At 36.7% G+C, this 21,721-nt stretch overlaps 1 pseudogene; it reads left to right on the top strand.

The window, feature by feature from the left end:
• The first annotated feature begins 476 nt into the window (after positions 1-476).
• Positions 477-5,738, top strand: LOC115301147 (annotated as a pseudogene).
• The last annotated feature ends 15,983 nt before the right edge of the window (positions 5,739-21,721 follow it).

The following is a 21,721-nucleotide window of genomic DNA, read 5'->3' as shown; positions in this document are numbered from 1 at the left end:
GGAAGAAGTGGGGATTGAAGGTGGGAGAACAGGGGCTCCTCTCACACTGTGAAGCAGAGGTTTTCAGTTGGATAGCAAAGGCTGGAGGGGCCCAGAGGGGAGCAGAACTATGACAGGAAGCCACAGGCAGCATCTGTAAATTCTGTACTTGACAGCTGGGCGAGATTGCAGAGTGGGATAACAAGGGAACAGGTATTTAGCAAGTTACACATCACGGCTTAAATATCACTTGTGGAAGAGGACACGGTAAGGTTGGGAGCATGAGAAATTGGACATGTCATGAAGTCATTGCATCGACTTAAAAATGCAGCTTTCTGGTGATAAGCTTGCATGTCAGTTTGGGTTCTTAGGAAAGCAGAAGTTGAAGTGGAGCAGTGGCAGAGACAGTTGATTTGAGAGGTGATCTCAGAAAGCTGGAGAGATGGAGTAAGAAGTATGAGATGGGGAGGAGGAAGACAATATGAAGTTACATTATTATGGTCATTGCTGTTGGCAAGGGGCCTCTATTTTCCTGGAATCTCCACAGTTCTTTTGAAGGACAAGAAACTGCCATCAGCCCGTTTGCCAAGGGTGATATCAGGGGTCTGAACTCCCTATCTTCTAGGCTGCACTTCCAGCTGGCCCAGCAGTGTTCTCAGGACCTGGGGCAGAATGCAGAAAGACCCAAGGCACTTTCTTGAGATGGGATGCTGTCAGTGCATCGTGAGTTTGAGACACATAAATCTGTCCACTCCATCTGTGACTGAAATCAGAGGGGGCCCAAGGGATGAGACACTGGGCAACAGAGGTATATTCTACAGCTACTGTTTACTTAGAATAATCATTATGTATCAAGAGCTGTGCTATGACAAAGCACTTTTTCTCATTTAGCCATACAGTTCCCTATGAAGTGGATCTTATGCGCCTGCATTTCATAGAAGAAGATAGGGATGTTAGAGAGGTTAAGCAACTTGCTCAAGAAACAATATATCAAAAGCCTAAGGTCACAAATGGCTGACATAATTCTTACCCTGGCCTTGTGGCCCACACACCTAGTTCCACTATTCTTAATGCTTCCTTAATGCCTCTAAACTTTGCCCTCCATCTTGATATATTTTGGAATATCTCCCTCACACTCCCCCACCCCCACCCCCATCTACTCTTTGTAGAGCAGTGTTTCTGCAAGTTTTGGCAAATACATACATCTCTGTGACTATGATCACCACATAGTCAATATACAAAATCATTCTATCACCCTCAAAACTCCCCCATGGTCCTAAGCCCCTCTTACCCATTTCTAGCTTCTGGCAACCACTGAATTCTTTTGTTTCCCTATAGTTCTGACTTTGCAAGAATGTCATATAAATGGAATCATACCATTTATAGCCTTTTAAGTCTGGCTTCTTTTGCTTGACATAATGCATTTGAGAATTGGTCAAATTGTGGTATCAGTAGTTCATGTCTGTCTGTAACTGAGTCATATTCCATTGCATTGTTTATGCTTTCCCTAGCTGAGGGACATTTGGGTTGTTTCCAGTGTTTGTGGTGATTATAGGGAAGCAAATATAAGCATTTGCATAGAGCTATTTGTATGAACAAAGGTTTTCATTTCACTTGGGTAAAAACCTAGGAGTCAGATTACTGACTCTTAGCAGTGTATGTTCAACTTTTTAAGAAACTGCCAAACTGTTTTAGATACTGACTTTACCACTTTGTGTTCCCATCATTAATTGCTCCATATTCTGATCAGAACTTGATATTAAAAATATATTTTAGCTATCCTAATAAGTATTTAGTATTATATCATTGTAATTTTAATGTATTTCCCTAGTTATAAATGATGCTGAACATCTTTTCATGTATTTACTTGAATCTGTATATTTTCTTTGGTGAAATATCTTTTTAAATATTTTGCCCATTTGTTTTATTGGGTTATTTGCTATCTTATTACTGTATTTTGAGAGGTCTTTTTATATTAGGTATATACAGGTGTTTGTCTTTTTAATATTTTTTTTAATGGCTACTTGTTTTTGAGAGAGACTGAACACGAACAGGGGAGGGGCAGAAGAAGAGGGAGACACAGAATCCAAAGTAGGCTCCAGGCTCTGAGCTTTCAGCACAGAGCCCAACATGGGGCTTGATCTCCCGAACTGTGAGATCATGACCTGAGCCTAGGTCAGATGTTCAACTGACTGATCCATCCAGGTGCCACACAGTTTTTTTTTTCTTCAAATCAGATATTTATATTACAAACATATCCTTTTAGTATATGGTCAAGCTTTCACTCCCTTAAAGTAGTTCTTAATTTTTATGGAGTCCAATTTGTCACTTTTTTTAATGGTTTGTGCTTTTGGTGTCATGCCTAAACATCTTTGGCTAACCCCTGGTCACAAAGATTTTCTTCTGTTTTCTTCTAAAACTTTTATGATTTTAGGTTTCACTGAAAGTATATGATCCATTTTAAGTTTTGTATGAGGTATAAGGTATTGATCAAGATAACTAAAAAGAAGATGGATAGCTAGTTGTTCCAGCCCATTGGTTGGAAAGATTATCCTTCCACTATTGAATAGCTTTTACACCTTTATCCAAAGCCAACTGACCATATGCGTTGTGGGTCTGTTTCTGTATTTTCTACTCTGTTTCGTTGATCTACATGTTTATTGTTTCTCCAGTACATTGTCTTAATTACTATAGATTTATAAAAAGTCTAGAAATTGTGTACTGTTATTCTTTCAACTCTGTTATTTTGTAAAAAAATTTTTTTTGCTATTGAATGCTTCCATGTACATTTTAGAATCAGCTCAAGGATTTCAAAAGAAAAATCTTGGTGGATTTTGACTGGAATTCTATTGACTCTATAGCACATTTTGGGGAAAGACTGACATCTTAACAATATTCCCCTTATTTTATTTCTTGTTAGTCATCACATAGAGGGACTGAACATAAGCAATATAATGCAAGGAAGACATATTTATTAAAGTGTGACAGCATAGTTAGAAAATTGCAAACACTTCTGTTTCCCAGGTTTACATATAAGAATCAACAAAATAATACAATCTTGTGTTGCTGGCTCGGAGGAGGAAATAGTGTCTGTTGCTCTGGAGAAAACAATGATATCTGAGTTTTGCTGTTGCTCCCTCAAACTTTGTAGTTTCCCCTAGGTGATCACAATATCTGTAGCTGCCAAATAGAAATTCTACATTATTTGTAAGTCTTTATGGAGTACAGTAGGTTGTTAAAAAAATCATTGCTTCTTAAAATATATTTTCAAAGTGAAATACTCCCTACTGCTAAAATAAAAAAATTGGGATACCTACAGGAAGTGAATGTAGTTTATTATTATTTTTAAAAATGTAGAACAGGCAGGGGCACCTGGGTTGCTCAGTTGGATAAGTGTGGGAGCCTTAGTTTTGGCTCAGGTCATGATCTCATGGCTTGTGAGTTTGAGCCCCATGTCAGGCTCTATGCTCTCAGTGCAGAGCCTGCTGGGGATTCTCTTTCTTCCTCTCACTCTCTGCCCATTTTCCCACTCAAGCTGTCTCTGTCTCTCTCAAATAAATAAATAAACTTAAAAAAAATGTAGAATAGGCAAATAGAGAAATGATCTTTTTTTTTTGTTTTTTTGTTTTGTTTTATTTATTTATTTTTATTTTATTTTATTTTTAAATAGTTTATTGTCAAATCGGTTTCCATATAACACCCAGTGCTCCTCCCCACAAGTGCCCTCCTCCACCACCACCACCTCCTCTCCCTCTCCCCGTCCCCCCTCAACCCTCGGTTCGTTTTCAGTATTCAGTAGACTCTCAGGTTTTGCGTCCCTCATTGAATGTTTCAGAATTTCTTGAGTCTGCATGTTTTTCAGTGGTAACTCTAATTGCTGGAATTTTTTAAATGTCTGTGCACAGTTTTGGTTGATAACTAAAAAAGACATAAATGTTTCCAAGACAGAATTGAGAGGCTTTCTTCGACTTAGAGTCTGTCACCTTTACCTCTGGGTGTCAGGCCTCCTTTCTGTTGTCCATGCTCCAAATTCAACTTTCAAAATGTCACTACTTGCCAGCTCTGTGTTTTAACCTTTCCCCAGCCTATTGCTGGCTCCTTGGCAGGATGTCAGCCCTGTCCAGGCAGGACGTCAGACCAGTCCGGATTCAACTAGCTTGATCGGAGAAACAAGCCAGTGCAAAACAGCAAGATCCTCATTAATCTTAATTAGCAGCTCCAGAGTTGCACAACAAGGTCATTTTCCCTAAATGAATTATTAGAGATAATATAAGAAGTAGACTTCTCCGAGCAGTATTTTTCAACCCCAGGAGTTGGCAAAAACTGTCCGAGACTATCTCTCTTTCTGAGTCAGTTTACTCTCAAAAAGTTGAGGTGAATATTCCCTGAAAACATTGAAGTCATAGTTTATGTCATTTTCACGAAATGCTATACAGTGCTATTTCCTCACCTGGAAGAAAATAATTAGAAAAATCTAAACAGACTAGAAAACCATACTTCCTTATAAACTGAGAAAATCCAATGTCTTCCAGAGAACTCTAAAAAATCTTCTCTAGATGTCTACTCACTTACCCACTTTATCGACTCTTGCTTATTAAAAATTAATCATGGGGCGCCTGGGTGGCTCAGTCGGTTAAGCATCCAGCTTCAGCTCAGGTCGTGATCTCATGGTTTGTGGGTTCGAGCCCCGCGTCGGGCTCTGTGCTGACAGCTCAGAGCCTGGCGCCTGTCTTCAGATTCTGTGTCTCCCTCTCTCTGATCCTCCCATGCTCACACAGTCTTTCTCTGTCTCTCAGAAATAAATAAAAGACAGTGTGGAAGGTAATTGAGGAATAGGGATTTTCTTCCGAACTCTTACTCTTTTATTGTCTTGTGCAGTCTTTTCTTTGTCTTCTTTCATAGATCTTTTTCGTTTGGTCCCATTCCCTGGGGGGTTTTGTAACTTTGGTTCACCAGAAGCTTGCTGTTTCTCTGTGGCTTCTCTTGGTACAGGTTGGGATTTGCAAGCCAAATGGTCTTCCCCTGACTTCTTTGTGGAGTTCTTTTTGCCTTTTGCTTTCTCCATATCTAAAGAGAAGTCAAGGTTGACAAAACCACCAGCCAACCTGCTTCACAGAGACGTCCTGCGGGCCTGGTGCCAACAACTGAAGCTGAGCACCAAAGGCCAGAAATTAGATGCATACAAGCGGTGGTGTGAATCTGCTTACCCTAATCAAACGAGGAGCATTCCCCTCACTGCAAAGGAGGCCAAGATTCTCTCACCATCACAAAAAAGAACAAGGATGGAAACAGGGGAAATGTCTCTGGAAAATTCCATGAGAAAGATCTCTTCTCATGGAACCCATCCTCCTGAGATGGCTACTTCCCCTGAGGGTGGGGTGCAGGCCCCTGTTGGGTCTGATGCTCTCTTGGAGGGAGTAGAAACCGTGATTGTGACAACTTCAGCCCCAGAGGCTGTGTTTGCCTCCTGGTCCAAAATTGCAGCCAGGGCTGGGAAGATGGAGACGGTGGAATCCCCACAGGACTCCTATGGGGTCCGGTGGTGCCTGGTCCATGGGAGAAGCCTGCCAGCAGACACCGGGGGCTGGGTTCGCCTGCAGTTTCACGCAGGGCAAGCCTGGGTGCCTGAAAAACGGGGGAGAGTGTGTGCCCTCTTCCTACTACCTGCCTGCAATTTTTCACCCCCACACCTGGAGGACAACATGCTGTGCCCCAAGTGTGTACAGAGGAATAAGGTGTTAATGAAAAGCCTCCAATGAGATAAGAACACTGGAAAAAGGGGTGCGACTGTGAGTATAATTGATGGTAGAAAGGGAACTACCATCAACTTGGTGGCCCCACTGACAGCCGGTCTGGAAGCCACTCTATGCGCTATACTTCCTACTGACAGGACACACAGCCTGGTGGGTCCCAGGCATTACCTTCAGACCCCAAACACGGTCTGCTTTCCCTTTGGTTTAAAATATTTAATAGTTGGAAGTCAAGAGCCTGAGAAGGTTAGCAGCCTCTAGAGGAGTCAGAGTCCTGAGAGTGGAATTCCAGCGTTGGAAGCACACCTGTTCTCCACCCCTCCCCACCTCCCCTCCACGAATCTCAGCTCAGGGTCCCACTTTAAAAGAACTGTTCAGGTCACTTCTATTTCAGAAGGGTAAGTAAACATTTGGGAGTATGACTGACTTTATCCTCATTACTTGGAAGGACTTGGGGTATGATTTTGAGGTATGGGAGGAGCCAGGGGAAAAGAAAATTTCCAATTTCCCCCCTGGAAACTGAAGTAACACATCTGTCTGTCTGCCCATAAGTACACAAGCATTTTCTGTGAGGTATGAGGTCCAGTGGATATGATGGTAAGAGAAATCCGGAACCAGCCCTCCAAAGGGATATGGACACGTAAGACTCCCAGGAGCTGGTGTTGGAGAAACTGAGCTTTGAAGTCAGAGGCTCAGCTAAGACAATGCTGGCTGAGACAAATGGATCTTCATGAAGAAAGTGTGAACTCCCTGCCAGGAAGCAAAATTGGAAGTGGCTACATCTCCAGGGATCTCAGCCCTAAGAAGATGGGGAACATTTTAAAATTCTAATTCACCGCATTGGAATTAATGTACCTGATCATGTGCCTGAAAATGTAGATTTTGCAAGGTAGGGCTTGTAGACAAAAACTGGCTATGTTCATCTTGACCAAGTTTTCAGACTTCCCTCCAGGAATGACACAAACAGAAATGTGTTTTCTGATGGAATGTAATCACTGATGCTATTAGCAAAAAGATTTAATATGAATCTACTCATACAGAAGCAGGCAACCCTGAATATTGCCTGTTGTCTCAGCAGTAAGTGATATTACCTTGTTTTGGATGGCAGTTCCTTAGCGTCATCCTATGTAAAAACCCACCGAGCTATGTACTTAATGTGCATATTTTACCATATGTACGTCATATATTGCTTTTTAAAAATAAATAAATAAATAAATAAATAAATAAATAAATAAATAAAAGACAAAAAAAATTTTTAAAAAATTAATCAGGCACATTTTTCATAAATAGGGCCTGTGTGTTTTTTTCATTTATTTTTGTTTTTCGCTAACTCCTATGTGATTATCTTCTTCTCCCCCAAACAACCCATATTGTTTCAATGAAAACACTTGACTTTATATTGAAATGTACAGAGAACAGTACTTTTCTATGCATTTGAGATCCTACTTTTATTAAAGTATTATGTAACCATCCAAATAAAATTATTGGTAAAAAAATGCTAAAAAATTTAACTTGGACACATAAATGCAAATGTCAGAAGTAGATTGACAGTTTTTCAAACTTCCTGATAAACTCTCAAAATATTTGTAAATAAATTGAAATATGCATGACCACTGTTGGCTTCTCTGGCAGTCTTATACCCTAGTAAAGAGATAAAAGCACTAAGCTTCAAATTTTATTTAAGAAACTCAGATTCAGAGTTACTGTAACAATTCTTGGGAAAAATCAAAACACTGCCAAAAGCAGCTGAAGCCGCTGACCTGGCAGCCTGAATCTGAGAGTCCTGCACTAAAAGCTGTAGGGGTTGAACTAAACATATGGTATTGGATTACTATTAATCTGGAGAAACAGACCATCAGCAAATTGAAAAAAGGAATCTCTTATTACAGTGATTTGTCAAGGCTTTAAGTTTTCATCCTCATTCTTCCTTTCTGATTTGTCTTCTGGTGTGTACCTTATTGTCATGTAGGGGTAATTGTTTTCATAGTGAATAGACTTCCCCTGCAAATGCTTGTACACATGTTCTCACCAATAAACTGTCAATTTCAAACTGACATTGACATATATGTATATGTATATATATCTGTAGATGCTATTATAATTATATATTTATAATATTTCATACATAAAATATGCATATGTTTATGCATAAAATATTGAAGACATTATATATATAAAACCAGGTAATATTCTTAAAAATTTTAAATTCATGTTTAAATTACTAAACAGTTTGCTCAAGGTGACATAAGAGTCTATGCAAACTATACGAAGATGGTATCTAGGCTTAGACACAATTGGTGATAGTGGCTGTTTCATTGTGCCAATTGTTTTACCAATCAATGCATGAGTAGAACAAGTTGATTGCTTTGTCTCTGCCTTTGAACCTCATTGGATGCAACTGTTTAAATAAGTTTTTGAGATATGTGGATATATGAAGATATAAGGAGAAAATAACAGTTTCTTACCCTGATTTTGGCATAAGATGTCTTAGAGATGAGAAAAGAGGTAATATTTTATTACGAACAAAATAACCTGATGGTTAATGACATAAAAAAAGTGAAACCAAACCAGTAAATAAATTTGTCTCAATATATTCAAAGATAAATTCAATCAAAATGAGTTCAATTAGTAGCTCTATATAAATAGTTTTACTTACATTTGGTAGATTACAACCTGATAATATGTGTGCATTCACTAAACTGTCAAAGTACCCAATATTTACATACAATAGACCTTGTCATATTATGTTGAATCACACTGTTTTCAGTTTGCATCCTCCACCAGTCCCTCAAGAGTAGGAAAGGTTTGCTTCCCTCCACATGCTGCCAGTGATTGGTTCAGGGCTCAGCAAATTACAGGAAGATCCAGCAGGAGTGGCTGGTGAGCAAGGTGGCAGGTAGGAGAAACAGTGAGTTGTTGGAAGGGACTGAAATAGGAAATGTTTTGGATACCAGAAGCTGCAACCCTTGAGTGATTTGGTGATGCCAAAGCCTGCTTGTCCAAGAGACATTCAGAAAAATGCTGAAACAAAGTTCTTTGCTATGGCTCTCGTTCCCACCCGCACTTCCCCAATTCCTCTAGACTTATAAATCTATGAACATATGCAAATTTACTGTGAATGCAATTTCTCCTAATTTTTAAATTTATTCTGCCTTAAACTATGGTCTTTAAAAATGTAAAAGCTTTAAGCAGGGACCCTTATAAATTCTATCAGTCTTATATTTGATCATAAGCTACTACTAACTGAGAATAGATTATTCTCTGTAGGATAAATAATTAGAAGTACCATCAGACTTATGAAAAATCATTGAAGCCTAGAGAGAGAGAGAGAATATGAAATATGGATATGGGGGCATTATGGACAGAGAAAACCATCCAGCAACCTATGTTCTGGAAGTATTGCACGTATAAGGGAAACCTACTTGTTTAATGAATAGATAAAATGAAATCAGTAAAAGCAAAATGATGAAAGTTGAATTGATGAAACAAAAAATGAATTAAATATATTCACACATAATTCAGAGATTAAGAGGAGAAAAATGAGAGATGTAGATGACCCATCAAAAGGTTAAGCTATATAAAATAGAATTCTATAAATAGAAAAATAGAAGAGTGAATCAAGAGCTGTGATCAAAGGAAAAACAAAAACTTCATCATGGCAAAAAGGATGTCCTCAGTCCCCAAAACTAGAATATACTGAAGTAAATTACTTCAATTTATAAAAACAAAGCCAAAAAAAACTGGGCATATTCTGGTGCAATCCTTAAAAATCCCAGTGAAGTTATCAATGTGTGAGAGCAACTGAATGGCATTCTTTGGTATGTTTGAATTAAAAATATGCTATCCTGACAACATAAATACATAATTTGAAAATCTGAATTATAACAATGTAAATAGTATAAAAGTTTCCTTGACAAAGGAAGTAGCGGTTACAAAAGGAAACTAGCCTAAATTATTGGTAAAAATAATTAGGCTAATAATTTAGTCTAAAGTACCACATGGATTACAAAATTTGGGTTTTATTGCATAATATATTAAGGAAGGAAAAATGCAGAAAAAATGAAATTAAAATATAGAAATTGGAGAATATTCAAAAGCAAGGCACAAAACATTTTATTCACTATCAGTGGCAGTTAACAAATGAGTTTTTTGATCTAACTCTTATGGTTGCTTTAATATAATTTTATACTGTCTCTGAAAACTTTAAGGTAATTTCTCAAAGGATAAGTATAGATATTTTTCTTTGCAAGTCAAAGTATAAACAGCAACGAAAACAAAGAAACAAACACCCAATTCCTCCAATTAAACCTCTACTTAGGGAAAATAAAATGGGGAAAATCATCAGGTACATATTTTTAAAAGGATAAAAAGAAAATACATACTGGTAGAGGCAAGATCAGGTACTAATTAGACCAATAAGTGTATATTAGTTAATATATTACAAGGCTATAGTGGTAAAAACAGTATGGTATAGAAACAAAAACAGACACATATATCAATGGAACAGAATACAGAGTGCAGAAATAAACACATGTATATAGGGCCAATTAATGTGCAACAAAGGAGCCAAGAATGTGCAATGGAAAGGACAGTCTCTTCAATAGATGATGCTGGGAAAACTGGACAGCCACATGCAAAAGAATTAAACTAGACCTCTATTTTACAACCAGACCCCTATTTTATAACTCAAGATGGATTAAACACTTGAATGTAGGGCCTGAAAACATAAAATTCCTAGAAGAAAATGTAGATAGTAAGCCTTTTAACATCAATCATGGCATTGACTTTTTTGGATTCAGCACCAAAAGAATGTTAACAAAAGCAAAACTAAACAAGCAGCTCTATCAAATTAAAAGTATTCTGCACAGCAAAGGAAACTATCAATAAAATGAAAGGACAACCTAATGATAAAAAATGTTTGCAAATTATATATCTGATAAGAGGTTAATATCCAAAATATAGATAGTACTCATACAACTCAATAGCAAAAGTTAGACAATCTGATTAAAAAATGAGCAGAGGACCTGAATAGAAAATTTCCCAAAGAAGACATCCAGATAGCCAACAGACACATGAAGAGATGCTTATCATCATCAGGGAAATGCAAATCAAAAAACACAATGAGATCACCTTATATCTCTTAGAAAGGCATTATCAAAAAGACAAGAAACAACAGGTCTTGGTGAGGACAGGGAGAAAAGGGACCCCTTGTGCACTGTTGGTGGAAATGTTGGTTCCACCACTGTGGGAAACAGTATGGAGTTTCCTCTAAAACTTAACAATTCTATTCTGAGTATTTACTCAAAGGGAAAAAAACCACTTATGTAAAAAGACATATCCATACCCGTGTCCATTGCAGCATTCTCTATGATAGACAAGACATGGAAGCAACCTAAGTGTTCATTAATGGATGAATGGTTACAGAAAATATGGTATGTTTATACAATGGAATATCATTCACCATAAAAAGTAGGAAATCCTGTCATTTGTGATAACGTAAATGAAACTTGTGCTAGGGTCTTGTGCTAAGTAAAATAAGTAAGACCGAAAAAAGTAAGTACTATAGGATCTTCCTTATATGTGGAATCTTAAAAAAAATAGAAATAGATACAGAAAACAGGTTGGTTGCTGCCAGAAACAGGGGTGCGGGGTAGGTGAAATAGGTAAGGTGGTTGAAAGAACAAACTTTCAGTTATGAAATAAGTAAGTCATGGGGATCCAATGTATAGCGCAGTGACTATGTTAATAATACTGTATTGTATATTTAAAAATTGTTAAGGGAATAGATCTTAGAGGTTCTCATCACAAAGAAAAAATCTTGTTAACTACCTATGACGATAGATTACTGTTGTGATTATTTTGCAAAATATATAAATGTTGAATCATTATGTCATACACCTGAAACTAATATAATGTTATATAGCAATGAAATATCAATAAAAAAGAAACTCTTACTAAAAATGTGTAGTAGTTAAACATCTCAATGAAAGAGCAAATCCAGTGATATACTATTTATAATTTTCTCACCTAAAACACATGTATTTGGAAATATTGGCAAATAAATGCAAGACAAACACAAACGAAAAGAAAGCAGTATAAGTACTATATATAGTGGATTTTTAAAATGTTTATTTTTGAGAGAGAGACATGGAGAGTGAGTGGGGGTGGGGCATAGAGAGAGGGGGAGACAGAGAATCTAAAGCAGGCTCCAGTCTCTGAGTTGTCAGCACAGAGCCCCACAAACTGTGAGATCATGATCCCGGGCAAAGTCAGATGCTTAACCAACTGAGCCACCCCGCTGCCCCCATAAAGTGGAATTTACCGCAAAAACATTAAATTCTATAAAGAAGTTCATTTTACTCAAAAGATGGTAAAAATTAGTAGCAAAGATAAAAACATTAAAAAATTCTCAGGCATGGAATGTTATAGTATCACTAATAGAGAAGCTGAAGGTTTTCAGAAATTCAGAGTAGTTTTAGCAAAATTTAATTATTGTGAGAGATTTTCACTACCGTGATAGATCAGTTAGACAAATAAATTAAGAACATTAATACTTAATCTCAACATTTTTAGAAATAAAAGAAAATAAAATTAAAATGAGGAATCATTTTCTAGCTAACAAGGAACAAATGATTTTGAATTTGATAGCCAATGTTAACAAGTGTTTGTTGAAATGGACTCTCTTGTAGCTGGTGGGTGTGTAAATGTATACCAATTGATGAGAGAAACAACTTAGTCATTCTCTTTCAATAGCCTTAGAAAGCTCATATTCTCTGTCAGAGTATTTTCACCTCTTGGGGACAGATTGCACAAAGATTTAGATTTCTTATAATATATATATGTTACATAATGCTATATATATATGTTAATTTTTCAGAATTCTATGACAGAAACATACTGTAAATAAAATATCCATTAGTAGAAAAATGGTTAGGGAAATTGATTTTGCCATACATTAAAATGTTATTATACTTAGATTACCTACAATAATATTTTTGAAGAATATTGTTTGACGCAGGAAAAGGAAAAATAACAATATGTATTACTATTATAAGGAAAAATTATTACACATGATTCAATAATAGTTTCTATTGTTGGTTAAAACAGAAGTATATAGAAAAATGTCTAAAACTAAATATGGTAATTATTAATATTGTTGATGTCTTGGTGGTATCATGAGTAATTTTTCATGCTCTTTATTGCATGCTTTCTAATTTTTCATTAGGTATATATAATTTAAACTTAAAAAATATTTAGAAAAGAAGGAATAGGGAGTGTGTTGCCAAACAGATGTGTAGAATGGAGTCCTTTGAAAAGCACCTTTTCTGAAGTGTTCTTTAGGTTTTAGTTATTAAATAATATCTATACACAAATGGACTAGCCTATTGTCTTCCTTGCCTCAGACTTGTAAAAAACACCGAGTATGACTGAAAAACTGGAGCATCAGCCAAATAACCACAAAATTTCCCTAGCACATTAGTAAATATTGGAGTTTATATAGGACTCTAGATATTAGACAATATTTCCACAATTACCACCTGATTTAACTTTCATGACAATCCCTGAAAAAGGGAATACTGTTATCCGCAATCTACAGATGAGGAGAGACACATAAGATACGTTATTTACCTAAGGACACACAGATAAAGTCCTGGAGTCTTTCCAGCATTCCACCTTCATTGTTTATGCAGGTATTTGAAAGTGCCCTCGGACCCTTCCTCACACTGTGCTTTCCTCAGTACCTTCTCCTCTGAAGTTTTTATTTAGACTCAGTTTTTCTTGTTTATCAGGATACAAAAGGTATTGTTATTGTGTAGACACACCTAACAAAGATGGAGAAACATTTTATTCCTAGAAGTGATATAAAAAATTAGCGATACAAAGGTTCTTGGTTACCAAGAAAAATTCTAACTCCTTACATTTTAATTTTCATTTGGTCACCATTTTGAGGCACATACAATCAACCTACAGTTGTAAATTTACACCTATTATTTTTTAAAGACACCTTTTTAAACAGCAGATTTAGATTCACAGCAAAATTGAAAGGTATTTTGATGTTATCTTGATGTTATCCTGATGTCTCTCTACATGCTGCAAGTCACATCTGATGGTGTGGAATTTTGTGACTAAATCTAAGGCTACATTTATTAGGGACTTTGGTCTACATGTAAAACTCAGCCAGGCATTAATGGAAGAGCCACTGGGTATTGAAAGTGAATATATTCAGCATTTTGTCTGGGCTAGAAGTCAATCAGAATGCAATCATTCATTAAAGCTCTTGCAAGCAACGACCACTGTGCTGTGCCAACATTCATCAAGTTAAGGGCTAGGAACTGTGAGTGCCAGAACAGATCCCACAGAGATAACACAAAAGTCAGCCCATTTCAATTACAACGCAGCAATGGCTGCCTTCCTTGGAACTACATGCTCTCGAATGGGAATCTGGGAGCAGTTCAGTCCTTGTTCACTGGGTTCCTTCCCAGTAGGGATACTCTAGAAGATTATAAACAAACTAGGATCCTTATTTTCTTGTTCTTGAGTTTCACAAGAATGTTTGGAATACAGCGCCTATGTCTTGCTGACTCAAGAAATTAAAGAAGCAAGAGCAGTGAATATTTGGTGTCATGTTGAGGGAGGTTATTGAAGTGGGAACACTAAACAGTTTTAGGAAGACAGTTAAAATCTTAGTTCTACCTCATGCATCCCTAGACAAGTTCTATAATTTTTCTGAATTTCAGTATTCTTATCTGTAAGCTATTGATTCCATAGGGTCGTTGTAATACATACATAAAATAATGTAAATAAAATAACTGAAAAAGTGCCACAGTATCTGGTAGCTGTTATGATGAAGGCAAAATATCACCAAGATTAGAAAATTCTCTCTCTTGTGAAATTTGGATGTAGATAGCTATGTTTTTAATAGTCAGATAAAGAGTTAAAGTTTGGAAGCAAATGGTAGTGATCAGGGACTTAAAAAAGTCTTAAGAATTCTTTAGGGAATCTTCAACTCCCATGGGTCTCATTATGAAATAACATCGATGTATGCTTTTCACATAAGCCTAAAAAGATGTTTGAAGTTCACCTGTCAGCATAGAGTCATCCAGGATAATTACTGAAGACAAATGGAGCTTTTATATGTCCGAGATGTTTTGACAGTAGAGGAAATGACTAGAAGTGGGCTTGACTTTTGGTAACCCTCACTCATCTTCATAGTTTCTGTGGGTCCCTGTGACTGTGTATATGTGTTATGAGGAGGCTGAATTATAAAAACTCAGCTGTTTATTTAATGTTCCCCAGAATCAGAGGTAAATATGATATAGTGTCTATAACATTTATAAAATTTATTTATGAAAATAAAATGATATAAATATAATAAGGATGTAAATACTAATATCAACATGGTAATATAGTTTGTATCTATTCTCACTGTGATTTACAGGTATCAGTAAATGGCTGGGCATCATCCCTGAACAGTCATGTAGCAAGAAGAATTCTGCTTGAACTCATGGTCACTTTCTACTACTGTGTATGAGGAAAGCCCAGGGTACAATTCACAATCAGAGTTTCCTATTTCACTAGAAGCCTATGGCATGCAAGCCTGTAATTCTGGTATGCATGACTCCATGGATGAGGAATTGGAGTCCTGCTTCAAGAGTTGAGCTCAATGTTACTGTAAAGCACATGGCCACAGTGTTGCTGGGCAACAGGTTTGTTTTCCTGCTGCTGGGATTCCCACTTCTGCTTTCATAGACGCATGCTACATAGTTTATCTGTGTGGTGTGTTCTAATTCTGTTTAAGGAGGGTGGCTGCCAGCAGCCCAGGCTGGCAAGGGGGGACTTTGGTTATATAACATCTGTCTCTTTTGTTACAAGGTTAAGGAATATTATGAATCTTCCATTATAAAGATGAGCTTTACGTGTCACATTCTGGCAGGCCACCACCTGTTCAGAAATCTCCAACCACTGGCCCCTGTCCCACTTCTACGGGTGTACCATGTTTTAACTTCTGAAGAATCTATGTAAAAGTAGCTGAGGATGGATAAAGGAATGACGTATGTGCTGTCAAGGATGGTGTTTACGGGAACTGTATCTCAGACCAGTCTGACAGAGGAAGTTGCTTACTGCTTCAACATGGATGGGACAATGTTCTTTAGGATCTTGGTCATCTTAGCCAAAAACACACCAATCTAGAACTACTTTGACATGCTCTCCTGTGGGGAAGTGGAACTGTTTCTCCAGGGTAGGATTAGCACTTGTTGTAGTTGGAGAAAAAAATATTTAGAATTTGATGTCAGCTAAGAAAAGCAGTATCGTAGAAACATAAAATTTTAAAATTGTCTCCTCCTGCTGCCTTGCAAATGCTAGAAATGTTTCATTCTACCCTCAGATTTCCACACTTGTATGGCAACATTGCAGGAGATGGCTTTCTACTTCTTTTGCTTTCTTAACTTCTACTCTTCTTCAATATTCTTTTCAGTGTTAAAAATTTTTATATGGATAAATTCTAGTATGCTAGGAATAGTAAAATTTTGATTTAATTTTATGGATTATAGATGAAGATAACATTAAAATTATTGAGGACAACCAGATTCCAATAAAATGAAATAATGTAAAGCAGAATTTTTTTGTGTCCTATAACATATTGAGTCTGCTAGGGTGGTGTGATGAAAACTGCTTCACAACCAGCCCGCAGGGGGTAGGTGGAGTCTTGATTTGAAATGTTTGCTGATTTCTATGGCATACAGACTTTTAGCATAGCTGATTTCAAGCTGCCAACCCAATGTTACTGGACACAGAACTGGGAAGAGATGAGCCCAACCGGATCTCTGCACAAGCTGGCTCGAACACACCATGGCTGCTAGGTGTTAATAGGAAAATTTGGGAAGAAAGCATTCATAGTTTTTTTTTTTTTTATGAGAAATACTGGGTAAAGGTAAACATGGGAGAACTCTGGTAACATTTAGAATACTCATTTTGTAGTTCTAAAATATCTTTTATACTTTATTTGACTACTGAGCATTTTACTTGGAATACCTATCAACATCAGGTAGGATACTAGTATTCTAGGAAAGTCAATTTGGAAAATGCATAAATTAAAGTTTTAGTTTTTGTGTTTTTAATCTTTTAAATCTTATAATTCTTCTAAGCTATGGAAGTGATATTCAACTCAAATTAATAAGTCAGTGATAGAAATTTAAAGAAGTTAAATTATCACTTGTAATTCCACTTCCCTGCATTAGTCAATGCTAAGGATTTGATGTATGCTCTTTCATATTCTTACCATATCAATATATAAAACTTGTAACTACATATATAATAGAAGTTCCCCCCTTACCTCTTTTCTTTTTCTTTAAGGTAAAGTGTATGTATTTTGAGAGAGAGTGCACAAGCTGGAGATGGGCAGAGAGACAGAAAGAGAGGGAGAGAGAGAGAGAACCCCATGTTCTGGGGCTGGAACCCACGAACTGTGAGTTTATGACCTGAGCCAAAGTTGGAAGCTTAAACTGGCTGAGTCACCCAAGTGCTACACATCCTTGACTTTCTAAAAAACACTTCACTAAGCAATTAAAAAAACCTTTTAACCTTCTTATTGTAAAATAAAATGTAGAATTAGTAAACTGCACAGAACACATGTAGAGCTCAGTGCAATGGTTCTCAAACTTTACATGTATCTGAACACCTGGACAGACTGTCCAGACACAGTTTTCTCATCCTATCTCTAGAGTTTCTGATTCAGTAGGCCTACGCAGGGTCTACCAATGTGCATTTCTAGCAAGTTCCCAGGTGATGCTGATGCTGTTATCTGGGACCAGACTTGGAGAACCTCAACCTTAGTGAGTTATTTGTAAGATGAATATCTCATAAACACAAGGCAGGAGAGAAAATAGAACTCCGCTGCCACTGGAAAGACCCTCCACGTAGCCCTTTCTAACAAGGGCTCTTCTCAGCCTTCCAAGGTAACCACTATCCTGACTCTTAATCACTTTCTTGTGTTGCTTTGTGTTTTATTTTCTCATGAACATAGCTTCTATTAAACAAATTAGGATCATCCTGGACACTGTTTGTATGTGTCACAACACAATGTGTTTCCATGTCAGTAAAATACTACTCTATATTAATAAATAAATAAAAACAATTTATTGATTTGATATATATTAATAAATCCAATATTTAATCCAAATTTATCTATATTAATAAATAACAATAAAGAAATAATAAACTTATTTTTAGAGGAGTTTTAGATTCATATCAAAATTGAGTGGGAAGTGCAAGAAAGTTGCCATATAACCCCTGCCCCGCCTCCCTTCCTCTCCCACAGTCTCACTCATGGACATTCTGCACCACAGTGATACATTCCACTAGTTATACCTGAAGTCCATAGTTTACATTTGGGCTCCTTCTTGGTGTTATATATTTTATGGGTTTGGACAAATGTATAATGATATGTCTCTACCATTATCATATCATAACGAATATTTTCCCTGCCCTTAAAGCCCTCTGTGCTCTGCTGATTCATCCTTCTCTGACCCTTTACTCCTGGCAACCCCCATCTTTTTACTGTCTGTAGTTCTGCCTTTTCCAGAATACCAGATAGTTGGAATCATATACTATATCACCTTTCCAGATTGGCTTCTTTCAGTTAGTAGTATGTTAAAAGTGTGAGATTCCTCATGTCTTTTCATGACCTGATAACTCATTTCTTTTTAGTGCTGAATACTATTCTATTGTCTGGATGTATTACAGTTTATTTACCTATTCACCTACTGAAGGACATCTTGGTTGCTTCTAAGTTTTGGCAATTATGAATAAAGTTGCCATAAACATCTGCGTGCAGGTCTTTTTGTGGACAAAAGTTTTTAATTCACTTGGTTAACTACCAAGGAGAACAATTTCTGCACTGTGTTTGCAAAGAAATGTTTAATTTTGTAAGAAACAGGAAACTCATCTTCCAAAGTGGTTGTTATTCGTTTATACCAGCAATGAATGAAAGTTCTCATTGCTCTATAGCCTGACCAGCATTGGTGATTTTAGTGTTTTGGATTTTGGTCATTCTAATAGGTGTGTGATGGAATTGCATGTTTTAATTTGTAATTCTTTAATGACATAGAAAGTCGAACTTTTTTAAATGGTTATTTTAATTTTTGAGAGAGAGAGAGAGAGAGAGAGAGAGAGAGAGAGAGAGAGAGAGAGAGAGAGTGCATAAGTGGGGAGAGGGCAGAGAGAGAGGGAGACACAAGATGATAGGCAGGCTCCAGCCTCTGAGCTGTCAGTACAGAGCCCAATGCAAGGCTTGAACCTATGAACCAAGAGATCATGACCTGAGTCAAAGTTGGACACTTAACCAACTGAGCCATCCAGGCGCCCCTGAACATTTGTATATTCTTATTTGATATCTACATATCTTCTTGGGTGAAGTGTTTTGTCCATTTTTCTTGGATTGTTCATTTTCTTATTGTTGAATTTGAACAGTTCACCATATATTTTAGATAACAGTCTTTTGCCTTATGTGTCTTTTGCAAATGTTTTCTCCTGGTTTGTCTCTTGTATTCTCATTCTCTCTCTCTCTCTCTCTCTCTCTCTCTCTCTTTCTCTCTCTCTCTCTCTCTCTCTCTCTCTCTCTCTCTCTCTCTTCTTACAGAGCAGAAGTATTAAATTTTAATCAAGTCCAACTTATCAATTATTTCTTTCATATCATGCTTTGTTGTATCTGAAAAGGCATCTCTATACCCAAGGCCATGTAGGTTTTTTCCCATATTATTTTCCAGGGGTTCTTTAGTTTCATGTTTTACATTTAGGTCTATCATGCATTTTAAGTTAATATTCGTAAAGGGTATATGACCTATGTTTAGATTTTTTTTTTTGAATGAGGATGTCCACTCATTCCAGCACCATTTTTTGAAAGACTATCTTTGCTTCTTTTTCAAAGATTGGTTGATTATATTTATGGGCCTATTTCTAAGATTTCTATCTTGTTCCATTGACCTATTTATTTTTTGAACAATGCGATAATTCAGTCCAAAGCACCTTCACTTATTTCTTCTCCAATGCCGTTCATTTCTTTATGTAGATCCAAGTTTCTGGCATTTTAATTTTTTTCTCTTGGAAGAAATTCTTTTAATTAAAAAATATTCTTTTCATTGATGGATTGACTGATTTTCAATTAAATCTGAGTTAGTTAACATATAGTGTAATACTGGTTCCAGGAGTAGAATTTAGTGATTCATCACTTAACATATAACACTCAGTGCTCATCCCAACAAGTGCCGTCCTTAATGCCCATTTAGTCCACCTCCCCACCCATCCCTTCCAGCAACCCTCAGTCTGTTCTCTGTCTTTAATGTCTCTTATGATTTGCCTCTCTCTCTGTTTTTATCTTATTTTTCTTTCCCTTCCCATATGTTTATCTGCTTTGTTTCTTAAATTTCATAAGTGAATTCATGTGATATTTGTCTTTTTCTGACTGACTTATTTTGCTTAGCATAATACATTCTGGTTCTATCCACTTTGTTGCAAATGGCAAGATTTCATTTTTTTGATCGCTGAGTAATATTCCATTGTGTGTGTGTGTATAAATATATATATACACACACACCACATCTTCTTTATCCATTCATCAGTTGATGGACATTTGGGCTTTTACCATAATTTGGCTATTATTGATAGCATTGTTATAAACGTTGGGTTGCATGCACCCCTTCAAATCAGCATTTTGGTATCCTTTATAAATTCCGATAGTGCAATTGCTGTGTCGTTGGTAGCTCTATTTTTAATGTTTTGAGGAACCTCCATACTGTTCTCCAGAGTGGCTGCACTAGTTTGCATTTCCACCAACAGTGTAAAAGGATTTCCCTTTCTCCACATCATCACCAACATCTGTTGTTTCCTGAGTTGTTAATTTTAGCCATTCTTACAGGTGTGAAGTGGTATCTCATTGTGGACTTGATTTGTATTTCCCTGATGACGAGTGATGTTGAGCATCTTTTCATGTTTTTGTTAGCCCCTCTGGATATCTTATTTGGAAAAGTGTTTGTTCATGTCTTTTGCCCATTTCTTCACTGGATTGTTTGTTTGTTAGGTGTTGAGTTTGATAAGTTCTTTATAGATTTTGGATACTAAACCTTTATCCAGTATGTCATTTGCAAATATCTTCTCCCATTCCTCTGGTTGCCTTTAAGTTTGTTGATTGTTTTTGTCTCCACGCAGAAGCTTTTATCTTGATGGGGTCCCAAAAGTTCTTTTTTGCTTTTGTTTCCCTTGCCTTTGGAGACATGTCTAGTAAGAAGTTGCTGTAGCCTACATCAAAGAAGTTGTTGCCTGTTTTCTCCTCTAGGATTTTTATGATTTCTTGTCTTACATTTAGGGCTTCCATCCATTTTGAGTTTATTTTTATGTATGGTGTAAGAAAGTGGTCCAGTTTAATTCTTCTGCAGGTTGCTGTCCAGGTTTCCCAACACCATTTGCTGAAAAGACTGTCTCCCCCCGCCCCCCCATTGGATGTTCTTTCCTGCTTTATTGAAGATTAGTTGGCCATACATTTGTGGGTCCATTTCTGAGTTCTCTATTCTGCTCCATTGATCTATGTGTCTGTTTTTGTGCCAGTACCATACTGTCTTGATGATGACAGCTTTGTAATATAGCTTGAAGTCCAGAATTGTAATGCCTCCAGCTTTGGTTTTCTTTTTGAACATTACCTTGGTAATTTGGGGTCTTTTCTGGTTCAAATTTTATAATTATTTGTTTTAGCTCTGTGAAAAATGGTGGTGTTATTTTGATAGGGATTGCATTAAATATGTAGACTGCTTTGAGTAGTATCGATATTTTAATAATTCTTTTTCTTACAATTCATGAGCATGAAGTGTTTTTCCCATTTCTTTGTCTTCTTCCATTACTTTCATAAGCTTTCTATAGTTTTCAGTGTATAGATCTTTTACCTCTTTGATTAGGTTTATTCCTAGGTATTTTATGGCTTTTGGTGCAACTGTAAATGGGAT

This window comes from Suricata suricatta, chromosome 1 (assembly GCF_006229205.1).
Source record: "Suricata suricatta isolate VVHF042 chromosome 1, meerkat_22Aug2017_6uvM2_HiC, whole genome shotgun sequence".
Classification (NCBI taxonomy): Eukaryota; Metazoa; Chordata; class Mammalia; order Carnivora; family Herpestidae; genus Suricata; species Suricata suricatta.
The sequence above is the reverse complement of the archived record's forward strand: the minus strand, read 5'-3'. Positions and strand labels throughout refer to the sequence as shown.